The sequence below is a fragment of the Zonotrichia leucophrys genome, chromosome 2 (assembly GCF_028769735.1).
Source record: "Zonotrichia leucophrys gambelii isolate GWCS_2022_RI chromosome 2, RI_Zleu_2.0, whole genome shotgun sequence".
In the NCBI taxonomy this organism is placed as follows: domain Eukaryota; kingdom Metazoa; phylum Chordata; class Aves; order Passeriformes; family Passerellidae; genus Zonotrichia; species Zonotrichia leucophrys.
The window spans coordinates 28,467,269-28,474,578 of record NC_088171.1 but is presented as its reverse complement, the minus strand read 5'-3'; positions in this window follow the sequence as shown (position 1 = coordinate 28,474,578).

Here is a 7,310-nt window from a genome sequence, read left to right as displayed (position 1 = left end):
CGCAGCTATGAGCGCCCCCTCCTTCTGTCCTCCGCTTCGTGGTACCTTGTGAGGCAGCATCGCTATTTTCTGTGTCCCCTTCGGTAGCTCTGGTGGAAGTTCCTCTCCCCCTTGTGCTCCGGGAGAAAGGAGATGCTCATGGGACTAAAGCAGTGGCAGGACAGCACAAAGAGGTGCCCGAAGCGAGTGCAGTTTGTACATTATACAATGTTGCACATTATACAATGTTGCTTGTACAGAGGATGCGTATCAGGGCGTGGGAGTGAGATATTCTCCCCAAGATTTGCCAGAGAAAGATGAAGTGCGTTGGAAATAAATTGTGATGGTTTCTCTTCATGGGTCTGCCTCTTGTTCACGAAAACCAGTACCTGATGTCCTTGGAAATGCTCGAGATGACTCCATGGGGATGCGTGAGCACCAAAGGGATGAGATCTGTGCACAGGGGACACAGCTCAGAAGGAAAGCAGAAAGAAGCTCTGCCTGGTTTGGGAATCTTGACCCAGCCGCAGGAATGAATCAGGCTGGGGATAATTCTGTGATTCACACCATGTATTGCAGTGCAAGGACAAGCACAGGGTCAGGGTTCGAGGGAGAGAATGAGGAAGAGACGTTCTTATGACTCTTGGGGTGATCATGAGGCTGGGGCAGGGTGCCAGGCTGCTCCAGAGGCTGGGAGGAGACAGGCTGCCTCCAGCAGCCACCCAGAGCAGGTGCAGCTCCAAGGCCATCTGCCTGTGGTGTGCACAGCACTGGGTAGTGGGACCAGCATATGATCAGCACAGAAAAGAACTTTTTCCCAACCAAGCATGTGGTTGGAGAAAAGAAAAATCTTCCTTTATTTTTAACCAGGCTAATGCCAGCCCATTTATTGTTGTTTTCTGGGAGTTTTAGAAGTCTTGGCTTGCAGCAGTCTCTAGCTTTCATTTATCCAGTTCAAGTAATGGTGAGTTGCTACATCACAGCTGGCTTGGCTCTACTTATCTAGCCAGGCATGGTCAAGCTCCTGGCAAAAGCTGGCATATTCCACATCCTTCTGGTAGATCTCCACCTGAATCTTTGGCCCATCACTGTTCAAGGTTCCTGAGATACCCATTGTACAGCAAGATTGACCATGGTATTTTGTGAGTTCTTAACTACAAAACAGTACATGTCCGATACCTTGAACAGGTGCCTGGCATGCTCAGGATCAATATGGAGCTTGTATCTCACTTTAAAACATCAGCAAATCCCAAATTTGGAAGGCTCAGGTCTAACTAGTAATTTCACTGGCTATTAACTTTTGGATCTGGCTCAATTGTACATTGATCCAGGCAGAAAAAAATGCACGGTGAAAAATACTCATAGCTTTCAACTGTACAAACAGAAAGAAAGAGCACCAAATCTTTGCCTTTCACGTTGTTTGAAATAGTAGTGGCAACCAATCACATTGACCTGAATCATCACACAACAGGGGATGTGCCAGAAAAGGTCGAAAGAAAAGGGTTTTGGAGTGGCTTTGAGAGGTCCCACTGAGATCTGGCAACTAAATTTTCAAGTGAAATATTACTGGTAAATTTTTTCAAGAGAAATATTACTGGTAAATTGTAATTAGCATGGAGATTCTTTATCAAATTAGAATTTTGCACCTTAAACTGCAGTATTTTTTATCCAATGCTTCCAGCTCTCAAACTTACTTATAAGGCCCCATGCAGGCAAGGATATTATAAGACTGCTGGACAGAGTTTTTTTTCCCCTGCCACAATAGAAGCAATAGTTGAAATCAGTACGGGCTTTAGAGATAGTTCTCCATTCTGTAGGAAACAGACATGTTTCTGGCTAAACACTTACTACTTGGCAGAGCCCTTCCTCCATAGTTTTGACACAAACAGAATGGTTTGGGGTTTTTATCTCTTTACAGCTGTCATGATGAAAGGGAACATATCTCTGACTACCTGTTTGCTTTGTGTTATTTTCACTTTGAAAGTACATGTTAAAGATAATATTGTAGAAAGAGAAATGGAAACACTGTAAGGATCAAGCTCAGCCATAAATCCTCAAGGTCACCTTGAATATAATTTATTTGGTATAAGCCAAAATCATTAAAGGAAAACATAATAAGCAATAATATAAAGGTAAAGTGTCACACTGACTGAACAGTCTTGGGAAAAAAAAAAGAAAAATATGTGGTAAGAAGATGCAAAACTTAGAAGCAGTGCCTAAATATGCTATTTAAATGTCAATAACATATTTAAGCTTAAATATATTATTTAACTTAAAATGTTACTGAAATGAGACCAAGGTCGGGATAGTCAAGACAGGGTTCCTGTGATTACAAAAGAGTATTTTGCAGTAAAGAGATACAGAATGCACAACATCCAATATTGCATGAACTGAATAAATTTTATCTAGATGAGGATTGCATACTTAAACAGAAACACAGCAATTAATCAGTTCAAAATACATAGTAGAGGGGTAGCACGCAATACTGGTGCTAGTAGGAAGGGTATGAAACAGAAATACTCAGATGGCAGAAGGAGAGAAGCTGGAATCATCACCTTTGGACTGAGTTATGGGACAGCTGCAAGTAATATGAGCTCTTAGTTCTCATAGATCACCAAAGGAGTGCAGTTTATACTTCTGATAGTACATCAGTAAAGAAATCCAAGCAATGAATCTGCTTTCAAGTTGAGTTTTGTGGCTGGGATATGATAAGTGAGTCAAGGCCTTGAAAGGTCTGGAGTTAGCAATCCATAAAGGAGCTGATTGCACCAGTGTGCAGCCTACCAGGTCCTGTGAGCAAGAGACTTAGACCCTAGAAATACCAGTGAAGAATTATATTTACTTCTAATTTTTCTCCTAAGATGAATAGCAATTGACTAACATTGGTTATCTAAAAAAACTTCAGATTGTCCACATTTATTTCATCCTTTAGGAATATAAGCTACTAATTCTGTGAATATTGAAGGTAATTAAGCCTGTTTTCTGCAGAGTTTCTTCCTGGTTGGCTATTATTTACCTAAATTATATTTTCTGTTATGGCTGCATATGCTTAACGTCTTCTACTGCAGAACATTTTGACAGCAAAGAGCAGGTTGCCATGCTCAGAAGTGGAAATTTGTAGAAATTTGCTGGCTGGATAGGAAGTTGTTTAATGTTGGGTCCTAAATGTTCCGTTCCTTGTGTCCCCTCTCTGGTTATCTATTTCTATGAAATTTCTGTGAACCATATTATCTCTCAAACTCCACTGAAGCCGGATGATGCTTTCAAGGTTGTGCTGCTTTCAAGGCTGGAACTTGGGACAGAGAGAGACAGAGATTGCATAAACCTTGTTTTCCTGTAGCCTAGCAGGCTAGAATTGGATGGCATCCTGTCTGAATGCTGAAGGGAACAGGACGCTTTTTTATCTGCAAGCAATCTCCAAGTCCAGAAATACAAACAAACAAACAACAAAACAAACAAAAGAATATGAAAACTGTAATCCCCATCTCATATAATGTATAAAGAATGGGGGATTGTGTCTGTTTGTCTGTTGATAGTGGCAGAGAAGATTCTTACGAGCTCCTGTAATTACTTTAGGTTCATTATTACTTCACTGGGAGTTTTGTATATAAGGAAAAGCAGGCTTTGCAGAACTGTTACAGTTGTTTGTGTGGATTGGGTTCCTCCTCCACCTTGAGTAGTCCAGGGAATGCTTATCCTGCCATGTGGTAAAGATCACGTTTTTTCCTAAATTTCTCTCTAGTTAATGAGGACACCTGAAAGAAAATGCTCGTTCCCTATATTACAGTTTTCTTAGTAAAAAATTTTGGAAAAGAGATACAAGTTAACCAGACAAAAATAAGAAACCTAATTTTTAGTGAATTTACCCTTTATTCCTGTTTTTTTTGGTGTTTTTTTTTTGTTGTTTTTTTTTTTTTTTTTTTTTTTTTTTTTTTTTTTTTTTTTTTTTTTGTTTTTTTTTGTTTTTTTTTTTTCCTGGCAAGTTACCCTAGTCCCAAGATGCACTGGACTGATTTATAAGGGTTTGCAACAGTGACTTAATTTCAGTTTTGCAAAATATGCTAAGTTTCATCATTGAGAGGCAGATAAAGTCACAGGCAGGTCAAAACAAACAAAAAAAAAACCCCTAATATTAATGTCTATTAAATCTTATACTAACTAACATCATCCTATCTTATACTATCTTAAAAACATATTCCACTGTCTTATTTTGCACTTTTAAAAGTTTAGTTTTGAAACATCTTTTTTTCCCCTCCTAAAGTATCAGCTGTCCTTGTGAATTGCTGTTTTTACTGGTGTTCTATGGTAAATATTTTAGACACGATACTTGGGTGCAATTTGTCACAGATACTTTCAATGCTCTGTAATTTCTGATGGTGGGGCCTGAGCACAGAGTTATTTTTCATGAATAAAACATAAGCAGTATTTTATAACTGATGTGTTTCTGATATATTTCACAGCTACAAGTAGCTGTCAGTGTTGCAACACTCCACAGTCTTCTGCTGTGTATACTTTATAGCTGCTCTTTGTTCATCACATGTGCACAAACCTTAAATTCTGCATTAGTTGACAAATTAATAAGATGATTGCATTCGGTAAGAAGATGGGTTTTGTCCATTCCTCCACAACTCTGATGCTGTATAAGAACTGTGTCATGCTTGCTGCAATACATGCTTCCTACACCTTCTGGGGAAAATGACCCCTACTTCTCCTGTTTACATATTCTCACCTTTGTTTTTGAAAAAACACTAGCTGAATATTGATGAGGAGAAGCTAAAACTGACAACAGTCCAGATATCTAGACAAAGAATAAATCTTTGGATTGACTGGGTGAATGTCCTTGTGATTACACTTTTACTGCTTTTGAATAACTTCTTTCAGAACAAGGTTTTTATAAATTACATGCAGAACCATTTGTCTTTACCTTAGAGGAGTGGCACTGGGTGGCAGATGTGGCCACCTTCAGCCATGCATAGATCTGAGGCTCATCTAATTTACTTGTGAACTGTGCTGCAGTTTCTGATGGAGGAAAATACAAACAAGGATATTCTATCTTTATTATTTCTAATGCATGACTTGTCTAGTTTTATTCAAACTGGCTTTCTGCAGACCTAAACCTATTACTGAGAAGCCTTTAAAATTGTGTAGCTCCTCAGGGGAAGACTTCAACCACCAATGGAATATTTGGCCTTTAAACATTCAAAGTTATTTAAGTTTTAAAAAGAATATGTTTTTAACACATATTTGCAAAAAATAATGACGTATGTATGAGTTACATAAACCTCTGAGAAGATCTAGTTTCATGTGGTTGGAAACTTGTGTGAGTGATGATGACTCACTTCACTAACAACAAAATCAGTATGTCACAATGCAATAGAAATACATGAGTTCGCTATTTTTCTTTTTTTTAATTTAAGTTGATCAGCACCAAGAAAATCCACTTTTACTTAAAAAGTTCCCATAGTGTTCTTCTAAAACACCTTCGGAGAAATCTGGTATCGAGTTCTCCCTATTTCATTTAGGAATCTCCCGCCTGCTGTAAGACTCAAAAGTCAATGTGTGCAACCTTCTGCACAGTTAATTCTATTATTTATATAAAGATATTGATTATGGCATCGGTCTTACAGATACATGAAGTACTTTTCTGAGCCACAAAATATGAGAAATGGTACCTGTAACATATAAGTAAGAGATAACAGAGGGTGCAGCATCAGGAGCAAAAATGTGAACAGATAACATTGAGGAAAATATTTCACATACAGCCTAAAGCCTGTTCCTGGCATTTTAGCTTAAGTGTTCCTTATTGTATGCATTGCAGCAGTAAATATCATGTTTATCAGTAGCATATGTCAAAACATCTTTGATAGCCTGCCTATTGTAGCAAAATGATAAGCTACTTGGTCAACTGTTAAAATCACATTGTATTAGCCTGCCAGCTATGGAATTTTGGGAATGCTGTTCAAAACATGACCAATGTAATGGTTTTGTCATTGTGGTCAAGTCTAGCCCCACAGCCTCTTCTGCAAGTTTGCCAAGTGAAGGCACCAGAAGATGCGAGTTTTTATTTCTTGGAAAATAGATAGAGGCAACCAGTTCACAGAGGTTACTTACATATCTAGAGGTTTAGCTTTCTAGCAATTACAATTTTTACTTATTACTCACTGGACCAGAGTCAGAAGCTTTGTAAGGGATTTAGAAGTTTGTGTCCTAGAAATGGAACACCCTGAATTCCCTTGCCCCTTAACAGGGTCTTCCACATAATGGCAATGGTAATTTTTCATTCTTGCCCAGTCAGCTAGTCTTTAGCTTTAATACTCCATTTAATAAACAAAAGCTCTTTTTTTTTTCCCCATGCCCATCTCTTAAAGGTTTTATATTAGAAAATATTTTTTATTTTAAAAAACTGCATACATTTTGTGAAGGCAAATGAAAATAAATCTGTTTTAAGCAACTGTTCAGCTAAAGTTTATACTCTAAAGTTCATTTTATTTCTTTAGAAAAATGCTTTGATAATAATTTTTAGTTGCGATATTTACGGTGCCAAAGTGCTATCAGAGACAGTATTCACGTTTCTGTTGTAATATGTTCTGCAATATTTTAATGGAATATATATAGAAGAGATGGAACTAGAAATTAATATTTTAACATATGACCATAAAAATAATTTGACATGGAAAAGATGATAATATAATTGCATTGTGATTATCTTAATAAGTGTAATTTGTTATGTCTGATTTTTTGTCCACTTTTGCACTTCTTCAAAAGAGGATCCTATTAAATGTTTTCCATTATTGTCATGAGAAGTGCATTGAAATATTTTAGTGATAATTTAATCAAGCTATTATTGCATGATATCTTACTGCAAAAGTAGTTCAGCCAGTGTGCTGGGTTGACTCTGGCTGTATGCCAGGTACACACCAAAGCCATTCTATCAGATCCCTCCACAACTGGACAGGGGATTGAAAATCTTGCTCCAGCATGTGTCTCCCACGGGTTTGCCTCTCAGACATCCATCTGCTATGGTGTGGGGCTCCTCCAGAGTGTGCAGGTGGATCTCTGCATGCCCGTGATCCTCTGTGAGCTGTGGGACGCAGCTACTTCCCCATGGCTGCACCAGGGACTGCAGGGGAATCCAGCTCTGGCACCTGGAGCACCTCCCACCCCTCCTTCTTCACTGGTCTTGGTGTCTGCAGAGCTGTTCTCACATATTCTTACTCCCCACTTCCTTGGTGGCAATTATATCTGCACAATAACTTTATTTTTTCTTATCACAGAAGCAATACTATCATTACTGATTGTCCAACAGCAAGTTGTACTGGAGTTGCCTAGCA